The 25,855-nt window shown below is 38.2% G+C and overlaps 1 protein-coding gene across 1 annotated transcript in view; it reads left to right on the top strand.

Annotated features, from left to right (window-relative positions):
* Positions 1 to 25,855, top strand: part of LOC112628891 (cytosolic carboxypeptidase 4-like) — a 464,052-nt gene that overhangs the window by 29,098 nt on the left and 409,099 nt on the right. The gene's annotated exons all lie outside the window — the stretch shown is intronic.

Below are 25,855 nucleotides of genomic sequence, written 5' to 3'. Positions count from 1 at the left end.
TCTAACAAAACCACTGGTTTAACATCCCGTTGGGATTTTCTAACTTCATCATTACTTCATATTTACTAGTTAGCATTCTATGATAAGGAAAACCCTCTCCCTTTCTCTCAGTCTCTATCTTCTCTCTTGCTCTCTCTCTCTGCAGTATGGATTCATGGATTCATCAATGGATTATAGTCTACCAGTGTCATTATTTATTTTATTGTTCAAGTTGCCCCAGTGTGGTCACAGGGAGGCCCTTCATGTTGCTGCTTTTTCCTTTTGACATGTCCTTATTCTGTGAGCACTTTTTTAGTTCTTGGCATCACAAAATGTTTCTTACTAACCTTGTACTTTCTCTGTCCAACTTGTGGAATCAGCTTTTGTCCCAAGGAACCTTATATATATATATTTCTTTGGAGAAAAGAACTCAGAAGCCAAGATCTGTGGATTTGGTGTGCTCATTGCTACTGATGTGTCTCATCAGACAGACCTAGGAGATAGGAGATATAGATAGCATTTATTTAGCCATGAGAGCATGAGGATATCTCCAGTTCAACATTAAAGAGTCTGTTCTAAATTTTCTCTTTTTCATATTTTTAAATGTCTTTTTCAACAACCAGGAATTGAGAAACCTGGCATGATAATAATTATTTTTCTGCATGATTCAGTTAATAGATAAATTACATTGACTAATTGTTATATCAACTTCACTGGCATGTAATTTATATACAACAAAATTCACCCACTTTACATGTACTGTTTGATAAATTTTGTCAAAGTATATACCACTGAAATCACCAACCATAATAAAAATATAAAATATTTCCAATATTCCAAAACGTTCCCTCATACTACTTTGTAGTTAATCCTTCATCTGTAGCTCTAGGCAACCACTAACCTCCTTTTGTTACTGCAGATTATATTTTTCATTTCTACAATTTCATATAAATGGAATCATACAATATGTGTTCCTGTTTCTGCTTCTTCTTGATGTTTTTGAGATTCTTTATCTTGTGTGACACTGACTGATTTTTTTTTTTTAATTTTGAAACAGAGTTTTGCTCTGTCACTCAGGTTGGAGTTCAGTAGTGCAATCATAGCTCACTGCAGCCTATAACTCCTGGGCTTGAGTAATTTTCTTGTCTAGGCCTCCCGAGTAGGTGGGATATAGGTGCACTCCGTTACACATGTCTGGCTATTTTTTTATTTTAATAGAGATGAAGTCTTACTATGTTACCCAGGTTGGCCTCAAGTGATCCTCCCACCTAGGCCTCCCAAAGTTCTAGGATTACAGGAGTGAGCCCCTGCACCTAGCCATGACTGATTTTAAACCAAGCTTGCATCCCTGAGATAAAACATATTTGTTTATGATTTATTATCTTTTTATATGTTGCTAGAGTCATTTTGCAAATATTTTGTTAAAGATTAGTGCATCCTTGATTTTGAGGTATATTTGTAATTTTCTTTTTTGGTAACATCTTTGTCAGGTTGTGCTCACATAGTAATGTTAGTTTCAGAAAATGTAATAACAAATGTTCTTCTATTTTTTATTAAGTAACCTGAAGAATATTGCTATTATTCATCTCTCAAATATTTAATAGAATTCACTAGTGAAGCCATCTAACCTGGAGTTTTCTTTGTGGGAATGCTTTTTATAATGATATAAGGTTATTGGTCACTCTTCAGTGCCTTTAAATATCTTTGTTTTGTTCTGTTTTCCAAATTTATGTCAATGTTAAAATTTGTAATTTGAGAGCATGTTAGTATGCTATATGATATTCCTTCACTACCAGAATAGTACAAAGTAAAATCTATTTTTAAAAATCTCAATCATACATTGGAACATAGTTTTACAGTAGCAAATACACCTGAATACTACAGAGTATTTCATTTTATAAACACATGCAGATTTATTTATCTGATTTCACTACTTGTATACTCACTCTCCTTTTCTTTAAACCCACTCTATTGAGGCCTTTATGCCTACTCAAATAACATTACTGTTGCTAACTTCACTAATTGCCTCCACTTTGCTAAATCAGATGGTATGTCTTTCATCCTTATTTCACTTGATCCGTCAGCAGCATTTGACTAAGTTGGTCACTTTCTTTTTTCTTCACTTGGCTTTCAGGACGCCACCTTTTCTTGAGTTTCCCTGACCTCTCTGGCTGCTATTGTTTGATGTCATTTGCTGGTTCCATTTCTTGTCCTTGAACTTTTTTTTTTTTTTTTTTTTTTTTGAGACGGAGTCTCGCTCTGTCGCCCAGGCTGGAGTGCGGTGGCGCGATCTCGGCTCACTACAAGCTCCGCCTCCCGGGTTCACGCCATTCTCCTGCCTCAGCCTCCCGAGTAGCTGGGACTACAGGCGCACAACCTTGAACTTTTAATGTTGAAATGCCATGAAGCTCTGTTCTTGGTCATCTTCTCCTCTCTCTATACCCTCAATCATTTGGTAATCTCAACCAGTCTCATAACTTAAAATGTCACCTCTATCTCGTTAATTCCAAATTTATATCTCCAGCCTGGATCTTTCTTTTCTAACCCCAGACCTAAAAGTCTAACAGACATCTTTAACTCATCATGTTCCATACTGAATACTTCAAAACTTGCTCCTCTCACCTACTTATACATTCTCCAAAACCTACTCCTTAACCTTTTAAAAGTTCAGTTGCTGTCAATTCTGTCTTTCTCGTTATTCAGTTGAGAATCCTTGGCTTCATGTATGAATTTCTTTCTCTCTTATATTGATCAAAATTCAAATTCTCTTGTCTTTACATTTCCAATAAATCAAGAAAATTACCACTTTTTGCCATGTTATTATATTATCAACTATTATCTCCTCTAACCCTCTCCTGTCTCTCTCATTCCTTTTTGAGTCTGAAGGACCATCACCTCTTTCTTGGACTATAATCACCTTACGTGTTCGTCTTTCCCACTGCACAGATAAAACCAATTTACTGAGATAGTAGTATTGCAGTAGAAGAAGTTTAATTGTTGCAGGGCTTGACAAGTGATATATATGAGTTTTTGGCTCAAATCAGCCTCCCCAAGAACTCAGAGGCTAAGATTTTTATGGATAATTTGATGGGCAGGGGGCATGGGAATGGGTGCTGCTGATTGGTTGGGGATGAATTCATAGGGTCTGGAAAATGATCTTTGCTTACTGAGTTGGTCTCCGGGTGGGAGCCACAGGGCCAGTTAGCTATGAATCATGCATCTCTGTGGAGTTAATTGCCAGAAAGCTAAAGTCTGAAAAACATCTCAAAAGACCAATCTTAGGCATCTGGGTGTGGTGGCTCACACTTGTAATCCCAGCAATTTGGGAAGCTGATGCAGGAAAACTGCTTGAGCCTAGGAGTTTGAGACCAGCCTGGACAGTGCAGGGAAACTCCATCTCTACAAACATACACACAAAAGAAAAAATTAGCTGGACATGTTGGCATGTGCCTGTAGTCCCAGCTACTCAGGAGGCCAAGGTGGGGGATCGCTTGAGTCCTCCGTAGTGATCATTTATTGCCCTTCAACAAAAGTCCTCTTCTCCACCCCCTCCCATAACCTCTTTTGCTAGGATCCAAGTCCCCATTCTTTCTGTAACCTTAAGATGATATATAAACTTATGTTCCTCACTGGGAGCTTACATCTCCATTCAGAAGGCTCCTATATATACAGATTAAATAACTTTGTGTGCCTTTTCTCCTATTAATCTTCTTTCTGAGAACTGATTTTTCAGCGGTCCTTCAGAGGGCCCTTGGCCCCCACACCTATGTGATCTTCTCCCAGTACATCTCCTCATTCACTGCTCCAGACACTGTGGTTTTCTTGCAATTCCTGGAAAACACCTGGTGGACTCCTCTATTTTTTTTTTCCCAGAGATATACTTGGCTAACAACTATCTTCAAGTCATCACTCAACTTTCATTCTCCTAATGTAGCCTGCCTTGACTGTTCTGTCAAAAGCCATAAATATCTTACCTTCACCTTCAGAGTTCCTAAATCCTACCTTGACTGTTCTGTCAAAAACGATAAATATCTCATCTTCACCTTCAAAGTTTCTGAATCTATTTACCTTGCTTTCCTTCTTCTTTTTCCCATATTACTCATCAACTTCTAATATCATAAAATTTACTTATTACATTTATTATTTATTGTCTGTACTCCTGTTAAAATTTAATCTTCAAGAGCAGGGATCTTTGTCTGTTTGGCTCACTAGTATTGTGTACCTAAAATATGGACCAACATGTGACCGATATTTAATAAATTCACATGGAATAAATTAGATAGGTTGTTCTCATTTTCCACAGTAAGATGGATTTATCTATGTGTTTATCCATTCATCCATCCATCAGTCCATTTGTTTCTTTGTCCATGTATCCATGATAGATTGATCTATTGATCTGTCTATCTGATCTACCTATATCCATCCATCTATCCATCCATCTCTCTTATCTAGTTAGCTAGCCAGGTATCCATCTATTTACATACTATTTTCTATCTATCTGTTTTTGAGCATTTACTCTGTGTTTACTCTGTCAGGAACAATGTTAAAAGCTTTGGAAGAAATAAACATGCAGTGATGTGCTAGAGTGTCTCACACCAGCTTACAGGAACTGATGGTTCAATATTCAGAAATTTTACAAGCTGGCTTTTAAAATAGTGGTAGCTTGAAATTGGCCATGGTATGGGTATTTATACCAGAGAAATTGGGAAATTCTGCAAATCAGGGCTTCTCTTGCCCTTTCCCTTCATTACCCCACCCCAGAATCAGTTTACCAGTGTATCACTGGAAGTATAAGACATCTTTTGCCATAAAGCAATTAAACTCCTAAGCATATGGCTCCTAAATATAGTATGTAATAGAACTCAAGAGGATATTTAAGATGGACTTGCAGTATTCATGTATTGTGGAAATAAATGAAGAATATTCAAATGAGAATAGACAGAGGCTACTTACTCAGAGCGGGAGTCAGCTACTATCACTTGTGTTTGGCAGAGATGCAGAAGCAGTTAGGTAGTTGGAAAGCTTTGTAAGTGAAAAGAAGGGGAAAACTTCAGGTGATCTAATTGGAGATTGTTGGCAAGGGGAAACTGGATAAATAGAAGTGAGGCAACTTATGTGATTGGTTTGGGGAGGATTTTAGCTTTCTCTAGTCTGTTCTGAAACAGATAAAAGAGAGGGAACAAAAATAAGAAAGTTTGCCATTGTTGATACAGTCCTGATCATCCTGAGCTGACTGCTTTGGAGGTTGTGGTATAGCTTTCTGGACTTCCTATGTGGGTCAGAGTTCTATCATCATATTTTGTCTGACTGTTGTCTGTAAATTCGGTCTCTTTGGTCCTTAGTTTTGTCATTTTCTTGCTTATGAGGGTTTGACCCATTCAGAGAAGTCCATGGTTTCATATATTCACTGCTAGAGGACTGCCACTATAGTCAACTGTATTGTGAAATACTGACTTTTTAGTTGTATCATCATGGTAATCATATAATAAGGGAGAAACTGTGAAGAAGCATTTAAAACTCCAAGTAGAGTGCAATGGACCATAGTCTTGACATTATGAATAAAATGACAGTTGATAGTTCATGTAAGATGCTTTGGACCCAAGAACGCCAATTGCCAAGACAACAAATTCCAGAGGCTATGGAGATTGACCTTAGTGATCGAAGTAGCTTTTTCCCTAATGCAAAATATAGCCAGTTCTACCTTGCCTGTTTGATCCAAGTGCAAAATCAATATTGGCAATGACATAGAAGCCACCATGACTAGCCCAAAAGGAATGTAGAGCAATGCATTTGTCCATCACTGTTCTTGTCAACAATGACACTGTTTTGTATTCCATCTAGGGCAGAGTTAGTATCCTTAATGACTTCTGCCAGAGTTAGCGATCACTCTTTTAGAGCTTTTACGTGTGTATGTATGCTTCCCACTGTTGGGAACACTGCTGTGACTGTCCTCACAAACAATGGGTCAATTTAAAACATGGCGGCACCTATACTAAGGATATTACATTGAGATGACTCACTGTAGATATGTTAATGGTATTTAAATATAGAAATTCAACTTAGATTTTGTTGTTCTGTGGGCAGTAAAATTAGGGCCAACTGTTGAATTGTCAATGTAAGGATGAACTTGATATTAACAAGAAATCTGAAAATGGAGCAGACTTCCCTGAGAAAGTAGTGGGCTACTGAATGTTTTCCAGATTGATTAGCCATTTCTCAAGTGTAATAGGAGGGTGTATAATATTCCAGCTTTGAGGGGGAGGTTGAAATAGATTATTAATTCAATGCTAAGAGTCTATGTCTCAGAATGATTCTTGAGAGATGTTGATAAACCTGTTGGGAGAATAGTGACTAGTTTCACACTGAACTGACTTTATTTTACCTAGTTTTATTTAGTTTTTAAAAATTTTACTAAGTTTTTAAGCCAGAGTTACAAAGGTTACAAAGGGACACTTACTAGCATTATGTTGTTTTATCTGCCTTGAGAATATTCTATAGTCATATGTTTTTCCCCTAATAATTTGTTGTATTTTCTCTTTAAAGACTGAAGAGATTTCCATCTTCATGTAACTGAAGATGTTTCCATTTTTGTTTTAGCTGCTATAAAGCCCGGGGACAAATTTGCCATTGAACATTTTAACCATGTAGGGTCAAATTGTCTCTGTATTTATGCTTTTTCTTCCTGGTCTCAGTCTCTTATTTTAAATGACATTGTCTCTGGCTTTATTTTTATGTTTTGAATTTACTTATGCTATGCATTCTTCTAAGTACCTCAAATCCTTTGGGAAATGCAATGGGAAGTGAATGAATGGATTGATAAGTGAATGCATATATAATGGAATGGTAAATTGGTGTTTCTTTGGGTAAGTGCCTATAAGCAGTGATATTATCATTTTCCACAATGGCCTAGTAAGCTATCAATTCCTATCCTTGCCAGTAATTTTCATTCTTACCCAATATCCAAGTTCTTATTCCCCAAATAGATTCCCCAAATGATTTGGATAATCATCAGCCCCAATTCTATGCTCATTCTGAACAGTTGTGGTAAACAATTATTATTATTATTTTTTTTTTTGGCTTGAGATCCAATTGGTTAATAACAAACTGGGTGACAATATCCTAGACCTTTTTTACATATCATAGTTAGGGTTCAGTAGGTGCTTGATATATAAAAGAATGTGCTTCTAATAATAAAAGCCCCCATATTGAAAACAAAACTTATTAAAATACCCCCTGAATTATATACAGACTACTTAAATTGGCACTACATTTAGTCCCAAAATGATGGTACACTTGATTTGCCATCTTAGATTTAACTTTGAATTAATTTTTGAATAGTAAAAAGTGATTGCTTCTTTCTAGTTATTACTGATCTGAGCATGTATATAATGTGCCCAGTTCTGGGTAACATCTTTGGAGAAGGATGTCAACAAACTGAAATAGGTTCGGAGGACGTTAACAAATTTGTGAGGACTTTTGAAAGTGTGTTGCCTATCACTGCTGGAGCTATGAATGCTTAGTCTGGAAAGTGATTAAACTGACATGGTTATTTCTTTCAAATATTAGACTTTAATTTCTCCACTGTGCACTAAACCTTGTGCACTTATGGAATCTTCCAGAAACACAAATATTATCAGACAGGTGGTACATGTTCATGGTACCAAAATATACTTCATCAAGTGCCCAGAATATCTTAAAGATCTTGCAAAAGGACTATACAGGATGTGGTTTTCTGATAACTGCCATGTGACAACCTACCTGTCAAGCCACCTCTGTGTATACCTCCTAGACTGTGTTCTGGTCATCCCCTGGCAGTATGGGATGAGTTAACTGTATCATTCAAACAATCTGCTTTTTGTTTTCCTACAGAAGGCACCTTAGGTAGATTAATTAGGAGAGATCCCTATAGCCTGGAAACTGGTTCCTAGGAAAGGAAGCTGAACCAGAAAGAATCTGGGTGGGGAGCCCTGCTTTTCCTACCCTTACCCTCACCTCCAAAGCAACTCCTGAATCTACTTTTATGGCTAAACAGTATCAAATTCAGATAATATAAAAGAGAGAAAATTGGGCTGACTTGTTCTTTCAGTGGCACGGTTCCAAAGCATTTTAAATCTTAAACATTCTAAATACCCCTGGGAGAGCTGATGCTAATTTAATCAAGGCAGAGGAGGAAGTCTGTAACAGTATTCCCTGTAAGCTCTGACATTTTCCAAGGGTCCAGAGCCTGCTGGACACCATTTGTAATTTCTCCAGACTTTTCCTTTTGCAAAACCCTCCTAGATATTAAAATACCCTAGGATTGGTGGTAACTACAACCATTCCATTTCATCTTGTTTGCATTAACCTCCAGCCAGACCCTTATGGAGCAAACAGCTGACAGGGTCATTTGTTGTCAAAGGAGATAGTGGGAATAATAGGGAAAAAGTCTGCTCTCTGATAGTTATTTTGTCAAAAGAAAGTTACACAGATTTAATTAATAATGAGCAGATTCTTCTATAGACTTAGCTAACACTCAGTTGAAGGTTATCAAATCCTCAGCCTGGAATTTTGAAAGTGGGCGGTACATTATTTGATTTTGTTTTTAATATATTTACCTTTCCAATTATGTGTTGCTTATGCTGATAATACAATTATTTTGCATTTGCTGGAAATATTCTGAATTAGAATTGAGGTCTTGAAAATAGGTAGTGGGTTTCACAAAAAATGTGACTTTAAAGCTAAGCTTTAATCAAGTTTCTGTTGAGTGCAAGTGGGTTAATTAATTCAATGAATTAATAAATGAATAAACAAATAAATGATTTTTAAAAGAGATATGAGTAAGGTTCTTTCTGTTTCTGAAAAGACAGACAAGCTTCTGCCCAGCCAATTAAGACTTAAGAAGAAGGCACAAGTGGTGAGCTATGGAGGACAAAGGGAAAGAAAAGGAAACGTTTTTAACTGGTGTTTTAGGCAGAATCCTCAGTAACGACACATTCCATTTAATAACAGTTTTAATTTCTCCAATCCCTTCTACATTCACCATGTTATTTTATTTTGAGGTGGTTTAGGCAAATTATCATTATTACTCCATCCAATAGATAAAGAAATGGAGACAGACAGGATAAATATGTGCTTACAGTCACATAGCTGCTTAATAAATGGATTGAGGCCAGATCCCAGGGCTCTTGGCTTAACCACATACTCTTTCCACTAGATTACCTGGACAAGCAAAATTTATGAATTATCTCCATTAAATGTAAACCACCAGTAGTTACTGTTTTTTAATTATTCTCTCCCTTTCTTCCTTCTTCTCTCCCTTCTCTTTCTTCTCTTTTTCCTCTTTCCTTTATCCTTCCCTGTCTTCTTTACTTTCCATTTTTTCTTTCTTTAAAATATCATGACACTGGCAGACATTAGTAATCCCTTTGCCACAGAAAACCTAATCCTCACTAACAATGAGTCTGAGTTTTAGATTCTTAATTTATCATATGTTGTATGGTGAGAGTGGGGTTGGTGTAAAAATTTCCTCCTTCATAGAACTATTCTGAGCATTAAACTTGATTGTTATGTGAAGTGCTCAGCACGACTTCTAATACACTGAGAGATTAAGTACTCAATAAAAGGTAGCTGTTGATGCTGTGGTGTTGTATACTCACCAAGTAACAATGAAATTGAAATTGATAAAAAGAAATTCATCCTCATTTCAAAGAGAGGGAAATAGAGTCATAAAATATATAGCCCTGATTTGAGATGAAACCCGGGTATGCTATCAGTTACTTAGGGCTATTTGTGGGCAAATTCCAGTCAAGTTTAATATAGTCCTTGCATATGAAAAGATTTGTAATGGGTTGAAAAATACCCAGCTAGTGGGGACTACATGAATGATCTAGTTAACAATAGGATTGTGAAATCATAATCATGATTTAGTGGAATGGGTTGTTTCTAGTTTATAAACAAGATGGGAAATTATTTAAAGATTAGGACTTAACTAGGGAAATGTCTTTGGATTATGAAAATGAGAATTCTGAAGTTAAAAGCATTAGTAGAAAAAAAAATAAGGCCTGGAGGGAAGAGAGACTTCAGCTGTGGCTTTGATCTCTTGGAGTCGATATCAAAAGCCTTCCTTCTAAGTGGAATGCTAGGATCTCTGGTCCTCCAGCAGTGCACCAGTGGAGGCCTCATTCATAATAGTGACGCATCTTAAATCAGGCCTCTCACCCTGGCTGCTGACATGTTGTTGGGTGTAGACCTGGCTTGCAATTGTAGATGAAACCCTATGCCAAATGGTTCAATTACAGTTCAGAAGAAAGCAATGAGAGGATAAAGGCAGTATAGGTCCACATGCATTCTGAATGTGGGCAACTTCTGGCATCTCTCAACCAGAGGAGGTGGTTTCCTTTTATTCTCAGAACTCAAGATTTCTTACCCCTCAACATTCAGCCACCCCCACCATCATCCATTTCTCCACATTAGTTTGTAGACTTTCTGGACTGTATCTTTCCAAATACAGATTTCCTTCGTTACAGCACAAACCTTCCCCTCCAAAGGACCCAGTATCTGATGCATGTTTTAACATCCCACTTTTATGTGTTAAGTATGTGGTTGTTTAGGAAATAGTTGGAAACTGACTTAAGAATAGGGATATAAAATCCATTTAAGATTTATCTTAATATTGTTCCCCACCCCCTGCCCCCCCACCGTCTCAAGCATCTGGGCACTTGGCTGAAGGTTAGTGCAATGACACATGCTTCCTGTCCTTCTTAGCCCCCTATTTTCTAATATCCATCCATTTTACTTCCTAGATGGGCATTCTGCCTGAGAATGGGATAAAGCTGGCACACTACCTACCAGAAAATAAATCTTTTTTTTCAGAGAGAAGTATTGAATTGAATCTCTCAGAAGGGGAGCCTGACCCCTTCCCTCCCTTCCCACCCACTCCATCTGGAAGAGAAGAGAAACAGTGAAATTCGAAAGTTGCCAAAGTTTAATTACTTCTACTGAAAGTGCCAAAAAACCACGAAAGCTTATCCTTTAGTGGAAGGAACCCAGAGGGCCCTGTGGACATTTGCAGCAGTCTGTTTGCCATTTTTTTTTTGTGTGTGTGTGTTTTTTTTTTTTCTTTTTTTTTTTTTTTTTTTTTGCTTTTCTGTAGCCCCTGAGTAGCAAATTTCCACTTTCTTTTCCGAGAAGAACGAGGACAGATTGTCCCTCAGAGACTTCAAAAGGGTTTTTCAGATTCTGCCACTAGAGACAGAACTACTGAGCCATCCCCAAATGTTTCTGCTTTAAGATTCACGCAATGTGAAATTTCAGGCAAGCATTTTCTTACACCATTAGCTTATCATATCGACCATCCACCTATACAAATTGTGTTAAAATTACATCCATTTCTAACAAACTCATCGGGGCCACCTCAGCAGATATTAAAATAGATGGTTTTTTTTAGGCGAGCAACAAAAACTCAACAAACAAGCAAAGAAATAAAAATTACAAAGTTGCAATATGAAATTCTAGGCAATTATATGATAATTAACATTCTCATTAAACAACAGTTATCAATTACCTACCATATGTCAGATCTACACACTTATAATTATTTCTCATGACAACCCTGTGAAAGAAGGTAATATTTTCATTTAATAGGTTCAAAGACAGCTAAATTTTCGTCGAGGTTATGGGACTTGGACAAAGTTACCCATCTAATCACAAACAGATCTAAAACTTCAATCCATGTTTTCTGATCCTGAGGCCAGGCAATATTTACTCCTCAGTTAACTCTCGATTACACAGTGGCTGAACTAGCTTGTGGATCACCACACATTTATCTGCCTCTTCTTTTCCTGTGCTATATTTTCTATGTGCTTTACCTTTTAACAATACCTGTACAGTTGGGTTGACATATACCAACCTCAATTAACAGGTAACAAAATTATCTTTTTTACTTTTTAGTAGGTTGGATAGGCAGGTGAATGAGCCCAATAATTAAAATTATGTATAAATTATTATGAATTGCAATGATTGCTATTTTCACCTTTCTTTTTCTTTTTTTATTTTATTTTGTTTATTTATTTTTTGAGATGGAGTTTTGCTGTTGTTGCCCAGGCTGGAGTGCAATGATACGATCTTGGCTCACTGCAACCTCTGCCTCCTGGTTCAAGCAATTCTCCTGCCTCAGCCTCCTGAGTAGCTGGGATGACAGGCATGTGCCACCATGCCCGGCTAATTTTGTATTTTTAGTGGAGATGGGGTTTCTCCATATTGGTCATGCTGGTCTCAAACTCCCAACCTCAGGTCATCCGCCCACCTCAGCCTCCCAAAGTGCTGGGATTACAGGTGTGAGCCACCGCACCCAGCTCACCTTTCTTTCATATGTAGCAGTCAAAACTGGTGACATGAAGAATATCTTTTTTTAAAAGAACAAATTTGGAAGTTGAAGATAGTAAACAACATTGTTTGAAAGAAATACAGCTAACATTCCTTCAGTTTTTAGCAACAAGCCTGTTTTTAAAGGAATGTCCTTTTCATTACAAACGAGACAGGTTTTCTGTCCTGTTGGTGACTCTTTAAATTAAAAAAAAGAGAATCTTACATCTTTAAGTTTTCTGTGAAATCAGCATGCTTTGCTTTTTGATTTCTGATGTCGCTTTCTTTTCAATCTAGTTCTTTGTGGATTTATTGCACAAATCTGTGCAGCCGCTAAAAATTGTCCTTCGATACAATGCAGGCAGTAAGCATTAACTTCTACATTGAGGGAAATTGGTATGGAGGATGATGGTGCAACCGGGGATTGGAAGCAAGTTGGGCTCTGTATTTCAAGCTCTTTTCACTTTCTAAATCTTTGATGTACCTCGTTCATTCTTAACATCACATGGAATACAGAAATTGCCCTTAGAGGCTAAGACATTGACATTGATTTTGCTAGTCCAATCTCCAGTTGAAGCCAGGTTTTGATTTTTCAGCATATCGCAAAAAGTTCATATTTTACTGACCTGGACTCAGGCTGTGTGTGAGTGTGTGTGAGTGTGTGTGTGTGTATGTGTGCATGTTGTGTGGTTTGGGCTTGGTTAGAGGAGGCAGCATTGGTTGAAAGAGTAAAGAGGGCCAGGCATGGTGGCTCACGTCTGTAATTCCAGCACTTTAGGAGGCCAAGGCAGGTGGATTGCCTGAGGTCAGGAGTTCGAGGCCAGCCTGGTCAACATGACAAAACCCTGTGTCTACTAAAAACAGAAAAATTAGCCGGGCATGGTGGAAGGCACCTGTAATCCCAGCTACTTGAGAGGCTGAGGCAGGAGAATTGCTTGAACCCAGAAGGCAGACGCTGCAGTGAGCCAAGATGGTGCCACTACATTCCAGTCTGGGGTGACAGAGCAAGACTCCATCTCAAAAAAAAAAAAAAAAAAAAAAAAGTAGAGAAGAAAGGAGTCTGAGTGACAAAGTGTTCTAGTTACTGAATTAATCAGCTTCTATTCTATAGACTGTGGTCTGAGATTCGGCTACTGTGGTTCTGTTTAAGCAAAATGGCATATTTGGGGGAGTGAAAACATTCTTTCTACAATCTCCTTAGAAACAGAGCTCCCTGGTAAATTTGGCAAGGACACTCAACAGTACTGAGTTTTCTGTGTGAATTAGTTTGAGTAAAATATTCAGTAAAGACAGAGAGATGGCCAAAATTATCTTCGTCTAAGTTACACTTCAGGGAAGGGATATAAAGACGCTGTTTATTAGTATCTGACGTTATTGGACACCTGATAATTGTTGAACAACTCACCATTAAACAGAATTTAATCTGGTTTTGTTCTGAAATCTTGTTAAGAATAAAGTGAGAGTAAAATGATGTTTAGAGACAAGACACAGAACCAGTCCTGACTCCTCCTCTCTTGAACTCTGTGCAATTAGCATGCTTTGATTAAAGATAATTAACAGGCTTTTTTTTTTTTTTGGAGCAGGTTTAGATTTATAGAAAAATTGAACAGAAAGTAGAGAGTTCTCATCTATCCCCTTTGTCTCCTCCCAACTTCCCCTATTATTAACATTTTGCATAAGTGTGGTACATTTGTAACAATGTATAATACAATATCTGTATTACTAACCAAAGTCCATAGTTTACGTTAGGGTCATTCTTTGTGTTGTTCATTCTATGGCTTTTGACAAATGTATAATTACATGTATCCTCCATTGTAGTGTCATATAGAGTTGTTTTACTGTCTTAGAGGTCCCCTGTGCTTCCCCGCTCATCCTTCCTTCCCCCTTCCCAAACCATTGGTGGAAATTACTGATTTTTAAAAACTGTCTCTATAGTTTTGCCATTTCCAGAATGTCATATAGTTGGAATGATACAGTATGAGGCCTTTTCAGATTGGCTTGTTTCACTTAGCAATATATATTTAAGGTTCCTCCGTTTCGTTTTATGGCTTGATAGCTGACTTGTTTTTTGTACCACATATTCCATTTTCTGGAGGTACCACAGTTTATGTATCCATTCACTTACTGAAGGACACTTTGATTGCTTCCAAGCTTTAGCTATCATGAATCAGGTGCAACCAGGGATTGGAAGGCATTTAGGGTTTCTATTTCAAGCCCTTTTTACTTTCCAAATCTTTGATGTACTTGGTTCATTCTCTTGAATGAACCTCCTCTTGAATGAATGCTTTAAACATTTGTGAGCAGGTTTTTGTGTGGACATGCAATTTCAACTCATTTGGGTAAATGGCAAGGAATGTGATTACTGTATCCTATGGTAAGAGTATGTTTAATTTTGTAAGAAACCACCAAATTGTCTTTCAAAGCGGCTGTGGTATTTTGCATTCCCAGCAGCAATGAGTGAGAGTTCCTGCTGTACCATATCCTTACCAGCATTTGGTGTTTTATATTTTGGCCATTTTACTGGGTGTGTAGTGGTATCTCACTGTTGTTTGAGTTGTAATTCCCTAATGACTTACTACGTTGAACATCTTTTTGTAACCCTTTTTGACATCTATACATCTTTTTTAGTGAGGTGCCGGTTCAGGTCATTTGCCCTTTTAAAAACTGGGTTATTTTCTTATTGTTGAGTTTTAAGATGTGCTTTGCTTTTTTGATTTCTGATATCTCAGAGGGAATGTGCTATAGAGGAATAATTGTTGTTATGCAAATTTTGTGTTTCTCAAGTTGGGGTAAGGAAAGTCTAGTCAGTGCATGGACATATTGCCAAAGGTTTATGAATTATTATTTTATTTGAGATGATATCTATAAACCATAAAAGAAACATGTATTGTTAAGCTAGAGGGCCACTTTGTAACCAAGTCTTATCATCTGCTTTCTGCACCTGCATTTTCATTAACATTTACAATTGCTTTAACACCAAGTAATGATACAACAGTGAAATCATTTGTTTTTAATGCAGTATTTTTAAAACCAGTATTTTATAATCCTGCTAGTATGTGGATATATTATTTGAGATCCAGGACAGCTTTATCCCTTTCTCATTCTGAAGTTCATGTGTTTCTGGAGAGAAACACCAGAAATATCACTACAAGATTTTGGTCACAAACTACAATAATCTCTACTATGTTAGGGTAAGACTTTCTTTGCCTTGGTTAGACACAGGCTTGAGCTAGAACCAAAGCAGAGAAGAGGGACTGCTCTTTGTTCTTTTCCCCAAATTCACTTTCCAATCTTAGATTTTTAAAGTAGGGGAATGCAAGAGCAAGCAAGAATATTTGCCTAAACACAACCTTCTTTTTTCCCATGTTGATAAGACACTATGCAGAGAAATGTGACTCAAACTGAATAGACTTGCAACCTTCTCACTGAAAAAGTAAAATGCTTGGGTCCTGAGAGGCATAAAGTGGTAGAGGCAGAGCCAAGAAGGCCTTGAACTGCCTTCCCTGAGAGACCACTATACACGACATGATGCTGAACTGCAGGATTCACCAGCAGAGACCTGGCAGGCATCCAGGCAGGATGACGGTAGCATACTGGAGAGCTCTGCCCATTGAAAAGAGCAGCTGCTACTCAGTGGCAGTCAGTTGCTGCGTTCTGAAATGTGCGCTCAAGTCAGATCTTCTGATTTTTCAAGGGAAGCTGGAAATCTGATTTTAATGTAAAATCTCCTAATTTTCAAATGCTGGCAATGAGTTTGAACCTTGTGAACATCATGAAACGTATCTATGAATGAGATCTGGCCTATCACAGGGCTTCCAGGTTGGTGATTTTTGCTCCACTTGGGTTCGCATTGCTAGTGATTTGCTGATGAGAAACTGCATCTTGGCAAACACAAGGTGGCTATATGGAATATGACACAGGAAGCACACTGCATAATTTTAAAGTACGTGACTTTTTTGCTTCCAAACATATTTAACTAAATTGTGCTGGTTGGCTCTTGTGAATGTCATATTACACTCCCTTTCTACCTGCTGTGTGATCCAACCCACACAAACCCAGACAGAGAGATACATCCTTGAAGGTGTTACTGCCTGTATATGGATAAAGATTGATGAAACCAGCCTTCCTCTTGAGGAGTACTAGATCTCAGCCTCTGCAAAGTAGGAAGAGATGGAAAGAGAAGACACACAAGAAAATCAGAAAGGAGGAGGAATTCAGACCAGAAATCCTAGGAAGCAGATGTTGCTAGATTGCCGAGACCCAAAGGTCACCAGCTATCAAATGATGTTTCAGATACCAAAGCTGAGAATCACAACTGAGGGCAGAGAAGTCTGGTGCCTGGGCTGATGCACTCTTCATTTACTGCTTTCTATATCAGTAGCTGTGGTAGGGAGTATTGACACCTGTGGGGTAAGGTATGTGTGGTTCTAGGAGTTAATTTGTGTTGACCTATTCTTGGGTTTAATACAGTTTTAGTCGACCCGGGTTATAGAACTTAATCATACGACATATTGCATTGTCTCCCCCAAACACCTCATTCTCATGAAAAGCTTCTTGTTAAAAAATCCATTTATTCTAACAAATAACTTGGCATAACAAACAGATCATGTGAGAATTGTTACAACAGCCAGGTGAACAATGCATGCTCTCTCAACAAGTTAGAGGGGAAAAAGATTTGTAAACGACGTCCTCTTGTAGGAAAAACAAAGCAAAGCAAAACAACCCAGGTGCTCATAACAATTCATCCAGATTTCCCTCGACTGCTTATTAAATGCCAACCATATGCTGAGGTTTTGTGTTCTGTTTAACCCTCTCTCAAGTTTTTATCTTAACTTCAATTGTACCCATTTTATGGATGAGGCCACGCTTCTGTGAACACATCACTTGTGCAAGTTCACAGATCAAACAAGTAGCAGAGCTATGCGTCCAGAAAGACTACATGTCCCCCGGCCCCAATCTCCACCAATGGAACATCAAACTTTTAATGTCTCTTAGGGGCAAAAACATTGTGTTCTATTAGGGATTTAATTAGACTACTGGTTTAAAAAGGTCATCTCCTCTTTCTATAGCATAATAAATTCAATGGAAGACAGTCATTTCTTCTCTTTTGACACGATAGCACTGTGGTTGTGATATATGTGGATAATTGAATTTCACTACCACCATACTGTTATGTTAATGCCAAACCTTCAACACAGCAGAGTGAAAAAGAGAAAAACTTAGTCGACCCAGTGGTTCTCTGGTCCATATAATATTAAACAAAAGTTTAAGATCAAGCAGCATCAAATACTTTAAGAAAAATTAGAATTTTTAGCATGTAATGATGGATTTGAAATGCTTGCCTGGGGCCCTTAGTTGTGAAGAGACACTTTCTTGGATGTGAATGTGGAATGTACTTTGGGCGATAGCTAAAAAAGTCAGCCTGGGGCTGCTCACTGTTCTGCCCCAGGGAGAAACAGATAAACAAATGAGTTCCCTAGACTAACTAGACAATATAGTTTAGAGTTTAAAATGGGAAGCAACCAAATCCAAATCATTTCCAGTAAATCTATGGGGAAGAATAAAAGGAATGTTTCTGATTTAGACTTTGAAGGCAAAAACCCTGCTTCACACTTTGTTGAGACATTCCCAGGTAGGCCCAAAATCAGTACTTAATTTCCCTTCCCTAATCGCATGTTTTGCTGCCCTAATCACATATTTTTTTTTCCTTCTGTGTTTCTTACCATGTTCTTGCCTTTTGTCTTTTATGAAATATTTGTCAAGGTCATGATATTCACACTGTCGTGTGCTCTGGATCAGTGGTTCTCAAAGTCTGTTCCTTGAACTTGCAGCTTCAGTGTCACCTGGGAAATGTTAAAAGTGAAAATGCTTAGATCCACTTCAGAGCTGCTGAATTAGAAACTCAGGAGTGGGATCTGGGAATCTGTGTCTTAACAAGACCTCCAGGTGATCCTGATGCGTGCTCAAGACTGAAATTGTGACTAACCTAGACTGCAAAATTGAGTGGGACTTGTATCTTGTATCTGCTCTTGGTAGCTTGCAATTTGATAATGGGCACTGCATTAAATTATTAGTTTATGATAAACTATATGATATAGATATGCTCAGGGTGTGTGAATGAACAAAGAAAGAGCAACAAAATACAAATCAATGTTTTAGAGGAACTTCTATGACACTTTAAGTTCAGCAACGTTTTGTCCAAAGAGTGTCACCTGTATATTTGCATATTTGTGAGTGCAGCTCTCTTGAATTAGCAGACACCCCAACCACTGGTGATCCATAACACCAAACCAGGAGGAAATCAAATTCCATTTTGAGAATTTTTCAATATAGATGATGTGAAACCTACCTTTAATGGTTTTGTCTGCAGAGCCATTCAGTTTTTCTGGGGCCTAGAATTTGAACTCAACCCCAAATCAAGAGAAAGACTTAGAGGGAGGAATATTCACCAATCCCGGGAAGAAAGAGTTAATGTCAGATCCTGCAAGGTGAATTGCAACCTGTTGCAATGTGCAACAGGATGTGGAAATCTTTGCTGATTTATTGCAGCCTTTTCTGTCAAGGTATTTTTTTCACCCTTGGTAATCTAATCAGAGAGACAACATACATTTCTGTGGGATTTTTTAAAACATGATATTCGACAGCCAACAGAGGCCAGAGAAGCGGTTCTTATTAGGAGAACAAGCCCATTTGTAAGATACTGTGAAAGCAGCAGCTACATGAGAAAACCTCAGAGGCGCGAGTTTACTGTAAACTGAGGGTGAGTCAACAGAACCACAAGACTGCCAAGAAAGTTAATTTGATCCTGCACTGCATTCACAAGTGGCTGGTATTTAAAATGGCGGCAGCCTGTGAGTGTTCCGCTCAGTAGAGGTCAGAACACACCTGGAGCATTGCCTTTTGTTTTGAGCCTAGTTCAAAGGAATTTAACAAATAAATCCCAAATTTTCAACCCAAATCAGACTCTAGCTTCTCTACCTAGTAATTGTGAGGGAAAGAGAGAACCATCAGCATCAGCTGGAGATAAAACCTCCATAGTGCTCTTCACTTTTGGGGAGATTGAGGGGCGGAAGAGCAAGGGTGAGACCCTAAGAGATCTGCCTTTGACCAGCAGCAGGATGCATCACCTCCGTAAGTCTTTGAATATGCAAATAGAAGCACATGAAGGGTAGCAGAATATACCACCCCAAAATATGCTAGCCACTTTCACCTGAGGATAATTTTTAACTAAAGGCATATTAAGAAAAAATTAAATTCTAAGCTCCTGAATAAACTTAGGCTGAATGGGCCCTGCCTTGGCCAAGGGGATTCCAAAAAAACCTGAAAAACTAGTTCAGGCCATGATGGGGTTGTGGGAGGGGAAGGATGGGAGTCTGACATGCTTCATCATACCCTCCTCCCTTTGGAGTTTAGACAAAAGTGACCAGCATTAAAACAGAAATCTTTAGACTGACAAAACAGACTCATTATAGCAAGAAGATACCAAATTCCAACCTGACTCTGGTACAGCATCACAGGACAGCAGGCCCTGAAGGAAATCAAAGTATATTACACCCAAATATATTTCTTTGACATATTTTGAAATGGCCCTGCAAAGCTGTCTCTTGTGGGGAAAATTTGCACTTAGTAGAGAACCTCCTTTCTTAATAGGTCTTTTCCAGAGAGTCTGACACCTTTTAAGGTTCAATAAGAGAATTTTACCATCTATTCTCTCTGAAGTCGACTGGCTACCTGAAGACTTTATCTACATGACAAGAACTTTGGCTTCTGCAATATCCCTCTCCCCTTAACTTAACTCAAGCTGATTTCAACTCTTTCAACCAATTGACAATCAAGAAATCTTTGAATCCACCTATGATCTGGAAGCTTCCCTGCTTCAAGATGTCTTGCCTTTCCGGGCCAAACCAATGTATACCTTACATATAATGATTCTTTTCTTGGGTTGTAACTTCTGTCTCCCTAAAATGTATAAAGCCAAGATGTAACAACCACTTTGGGCACATGTTCTCAGGACCTCCTGAGACTGTATTACAGGCCATGGTTCTTAACCTTGGCAAAATAAATCTCTAAATTGATTAAGACTTGTCTCAGATACTTTTTGGTTTACAAGCACCTTAAAGAAGAAAACAAATTAAAGCAGGAATCGGAGTGAGAATTTTGTTGGTTTTGGAACATGAGATAAAACCATCAGAGAACTGCAGCATGGTGAAGGCAGTCGAGGTCCCATGAACTTTTAGGTGACTTTAACTGGATCTAATGGGGCAGTGGGACACTGGTTGGTGCCTGGACAGTTAATGGGTGAGAAGACAATGACTGGCATGTTTAAAGCTGCTTAACCAGAAGAGTGGCAGGAGGAGCTGTGGGCATTTTGCTCAGACAGAGAAGGCTTGCTGTTAAGTACTTAAAGGCGGCCATGTGAAAGAGAGTTTAGGATTATTCTGTGTGTTTATAAGAGCTAGAACTAGGAATTGTAAAATAGGAAATTACCTGAGCCAGACTTCAGATCACAGAAAGTAAGTCACGAGTACTTACCAGCTACCTAAAGAAGGCATGACATTTCCCAGAAAGAGGGCATTTTCTGTTGAGGGATTAAAACAAATATTGGTTAAAGCCCAAACTCTGCTACTCAAAGTAGGATCCTCAGAAGAGCATCATCTCCATCACCAGGGAGCTTATTAGAAATGCAGAATTTCAGACCCGATCCCAGACCTACTGAATTAGAATATGTAGCACAGTCAGATTCTTGAGTGATTCATATACATGTTAATGTTTGAGAAGTCCTGAGTGAAAAGACCAAACTCTAGGGATGTTATTCAAAGTAGTTCAAATAATTAATGGTTAGTTGGATTCCCTTCTATCTCCTAAGGGAGGTGGGGTAATGTGCTGCTGCAAACTCTGTATGGTAAGGGAAGAAACTTATCCCTCTGAGTCATTGGTTTTAATAAAAATAAACGTTAAGAGCAGAAGAATGTGCAACCCAGAACTAGTTACCTGGCTCTGGATACAAGAAGATTCTATCTAGTTTAACTTTAAGCATCTATTACACTCTGCCAGACACTAGGAATAAAACAAAATGAATAATATATGCATCGAGCTCTATGTATTAAACTGTTACACTCTGCCCCTAATGGTTGAAATCATTTACTGACCCTAGGGCTCTTGCCTTTATTTCTGGATGAATTTAGCTCATCCTCATTGTCACTTTCTTCTAGCCCTGCTCTTAATTCTTGATACTATTGCTGTTCACATGAGTACCCAATACGCTGGAATAGTCCACCTCATTCTATTGTTTTCTTAGTACTTACCAACTTCAAGCACTTTTAGAAATTATTTTCTTATTCAGCATTTGTGTGGTCTGCTTTTCTTTCACTAGAATTATGTGTTTCATTAGTAAGAAGATTTAGGTATGGTGGAACCCTGATGGAGTACTGATAAAACAGGTTTGAAATAAGCTTTGATTTGTAGTGTTTGCCAATGCCTCTGGTGTAAATATTCCTATTGTGGCCAGTTTCAAGCTACTGTTGTGACATCACTGAATGTGACATTAGGAAAAATGTGTACAATTGACTCTTGTGAGCTGGCCTGAGCAGCTCCCATCACACAATTGGTCCCTGTTACCTAGAACAGTGTCAACTCCAAGTAAGTGCTCAAAAAATATTTTTTCATTTACCTAATGAAGGAAGGAAGTGGAAAAAACAGATTGTCATATAATCTACTGATAGCAAGAAGAAAGTGTTTTGTAGGCAAAGAGGAGAGACAATTAACAGTAACTTTATGGCCTATTGGAGGCTTCTTTCTGAAGGTGACAACCAAACTGGGTGTGGAGTTGACCAGGCAGTGAAGGTGGTTTATAGAGAATGAGAAAAGTTGTTCTAAGATGAGCAAAGAAAACTAGAGTGGTGAGAGTTCATGGCAGGGCAATTTGGATAAAGTAATTAGGATGCCAAGAGGATGGGCTTTTAGAAGAGGTTAGGACTAGAATGTCAAATGTCTTGAATGATACATAAAGCAGCATGTTGAGGGTGATGGAGAGTCACTGACGAAATCTAAAAATGAGAATAATTCTAGCAGATATGCCTTCCAGATGCCTCTGCCAGGAATGCAGGAGATTAATTTTAGCCTTGGAAGTAGAGTAGAGGGCCAGAGAGACTAAAAACAGACTATTGACTAAAAACCAGTCTAGGAAAAGATGTGATGAGGGACTGTGGTAAAGACCAGAGTGGAGGAATGAGATATGGGAACACATCTGAGAACTCTTCAGGAGTAGATTTGATGCAGGTGGTGTCCAATGGGATCTGGGGTAAGGAGGAAGAAGGTAAGATGATTATGAGATGATTTGATGGTTACCGTGGCTTTAACTAAAATAGGCAACGAAAATTGCAAGAACAGATGTAGAGGAAATGAAAAATACTCCTTGTGATATGCTGTACCTGAGAATGCCACATACCATCCAGGTGGAGATGGCACAGTGGAGAAGGCAATAAACCTTCTGTGGACTTTGAGGCAATCTGATCTGAATGTAACAGAGCACTGGGGCTCTGGTTCACCTCTGGACAGCTGGAGTGGGTGGAAAGACATTGACTGACATGTTAAGAAGATTCAAAACTACTCAAAGCCACAGAGTTAGAAATGTGGGTTTTGTATCATGGAGAGAGGTTTAAAAATAGATTTAAAAGTCAACAACATATATAAAAGTCCTGGAAGCAGCGGGAAACTCAGGGAAAGACTGTTGTAAAATGAAAAATTAATTAATAGGGATGACAGTATTGGGGCTATACATACATTGATGGGGGGAATCAATATAAGAAAAGATGTCAATACGAATTAAAAAAAATACTCTCATGGAAGTGGAAGGTAAACCACAGAAGAAAAGAGTTTCAGGAGGTTGGGGCAGGGAGATTAAGCTGATTAGGATAGCAATTGTCACAACACAATAAAATGAAAATGAAGATGGGCCAGGCACATTGATTCATGCCTGTAATCCCAGCACTTTGGGAGGCTGAGGCAAGTGGATCACCTGAGGTCAGGAGTTTGAGACCAGCCTGGCCAACATGGTGAAACTCCATCTCTACTAAAAATACAGAAAATAGCCAGGCGTCGTGGCAGGCACCTGTAATCTCAGCTACTCAGGAGGCTGAGGCAGGAGAATAGCTTAAACCCGGGAGGCAGAGGTAGCAGTGAGCTGAGATAGCGCCACTGCACTCCAGCCTGGACAACAGAGCAAGACTCCTCCACCTAAAAAAAAAAAAAAAGAAAAGAAAAATTGAAGATGGAAAACTTGTCATTGGATTAGATTGGTGATCATTTTGTGATGTTACTATAGAGGTTGGACTGTACAAATTGCAGAGGGCAGAGTGACAAAATGGGAAAGGAGAAAAGAATGAGCAAATAGAGGACACTGTCTTCAAAATGCCTGATCAATGGGTAAATATAGAACTAGACACCTCTAATCTGATTTTGTTATTGATTTAACTTGCTGTTCACCCTGGCACAGCTTTATCCTATGCCTACATAATGTTGAGTCACTTGATGTTTCTATAGAGTCATAGATTTGAAAATATTGTTATACTTGGCTTCACCTAGACAAAATATTTGGTTGATTAATGAATTGTTACCATTCACCTGTCACTTTGTCACATTTCAGACATATACATTGCTTGTCCATCTCTACCTCTCAATTTCCTCTTCCTTTTGTAAATTATACTTCAGTAAGTTTGACTCGAAAAGAAGAAGGGAAGAAACAAACCAAAAGGGCTAGTCCTTTGTCTTTAGCTGACAGTAAGTATTGTGAAAAGGGACCTTTGCTACTTCATCTGTCTCTTCTGCCTCTTCTGTCACCAGGAGCGATTGCTTGCTGATAGGACAGAATTTGCTTTGTAATCCTTTGCCTTTACAAACATTATGATCACCTTTCCAGTTTAAATGTTATCTTGCCTCCTTTAACCTTCACTCTCTGCTCACATGTCAAAATCTATTCCTCAAGTCCCTTCTTAGACTTAGCAAACTACCTTTGGCCTGACTTCTCCTTTGATCTGTGATTTCTAATTGCATTCTATAAGGGGTCCTGCTTTTACACAATTTTATTGACCCTTTAACGGGAATTTGGACTAGTGTCTTTTGACAGAATTGATGTTTTTTGCAATCTGACAGCTGTTTGGATTTCAGAGTCGATAGCCAACAATAATATTCTTGTGACCTTTCAGAGTCAATGCTTTCTTCTGCTTTAAGGACTAGACACATGAGATTGGAAAGAACAGCCCAAACTGGCTTTCTTCCATTTGGTGGGAGGAATGATGCCTCTGACTAAAGTCAGAATGATTTACATTAAAAATATAAAACTCTCTAGTACAGAATTGAGCATGAAATTCCTCCTGTCTACTAATCAATTGTATGTATGTAAATATTCTGTAATTTATGATAAGTTCTGACAATTGGAGCTACAAGTGGTATTGTCAAATTTTAGTTCAATTGGTAAGAATATGGTATTGTTAAAACTGTGGGGGGCCACCCTCATCAGACTCATTTGGGGCTTTTATTAAAAATATAGATCTCTGGGCTCCAGCTTCAGACCTACTGAATCAGAATCCTTAGGGATGGGGCCTAGGGAATCTGCACTTAATTAGCTTTTCCAAATGCCTGGAGTTTTGTTAGTGCTATGTAATACCTAAAAAATAGGTATATTTTTTATTTTTTAATTTTTAAATTAAAAACTTTTTCACTTCTTGGGCTGTGACATAAGTATATAATATACTAGGTAGACAGTATTAAGATTGCTGTTTCATAGATCAGAAATTGTTAATAATGGCAATTCTGTATGATTCAACTTTATAAACACACACACACACACACACACACACACACACACACACACAGAGCCAGAGGGGAAGAGATTTTTTCTTAAAATGCAAGTACTTCACAACAGAAGTTTGATAGGAAAGTGTTGATTTGCCACTTCAAAAACAAAATGTATTATTGCTATTGGATCAATGATTATACAATATTTGTGGAATAATACTGAGGACTTCCTATGGGTAAAATATTTTATTTAATCATCACATTTCTATAAGGTAGAAACCGAGCAGGGCTTCTCACTATATTATACTTCTGCCTAAGATTTAACATTTCTCATGCGTATCTTGGAAACTGAAGTCTTGATGGAATATTCATTAGAGGGGCCTAATTATGACCAACGAACAGAAATACTCTTTAATTCCAAACTGTGCAGGATGCTACTAAGTTTGATATCAGAGAAGATAATTTACATGAAGAAACGGGAGGCAAAAGCCATGTCTGCCTAGTCTCGCCTTTAAATAACTGCAATTTTGGTTAAGAATTACTAACTTCTTGGTGCTACGGCTTCTTATTTGCAACCCATTAGGATAAGGCTAAGATGATGGAAAGACCTCTCCCCACTTTAGATGGGGCTCATTACATTCATGAGGACACAGGCAGGTCTATTAAGGTGATAAAGCTAACGGAGTTAAAATAGCTTTCTCCAGGTTTCGTCCCAGGGCCACCCTCATCAGACTCATTT

The sequence above is a fragment of the Theropithecus gelada genome, chromosome 7b, assembly GCF_003255815.1.
Source record: "Theropithecus gelada isolate Dixy chromosome 7b, Tgel_1.0, whole genome shotgun sequence".
In the NCBI taxonomy this organism is placed as follows: domain Eukaryota; kingdom Metazoa; phylum Chordata; class Mammalia; order Primates; family Cercopithecidae; genus Theropithecus; species Theropithecus gelada.
Note: the sequence above shows the minus strand (reverse complement) of the source record. Positions and strands in the feature narration are given on the sequence as shown.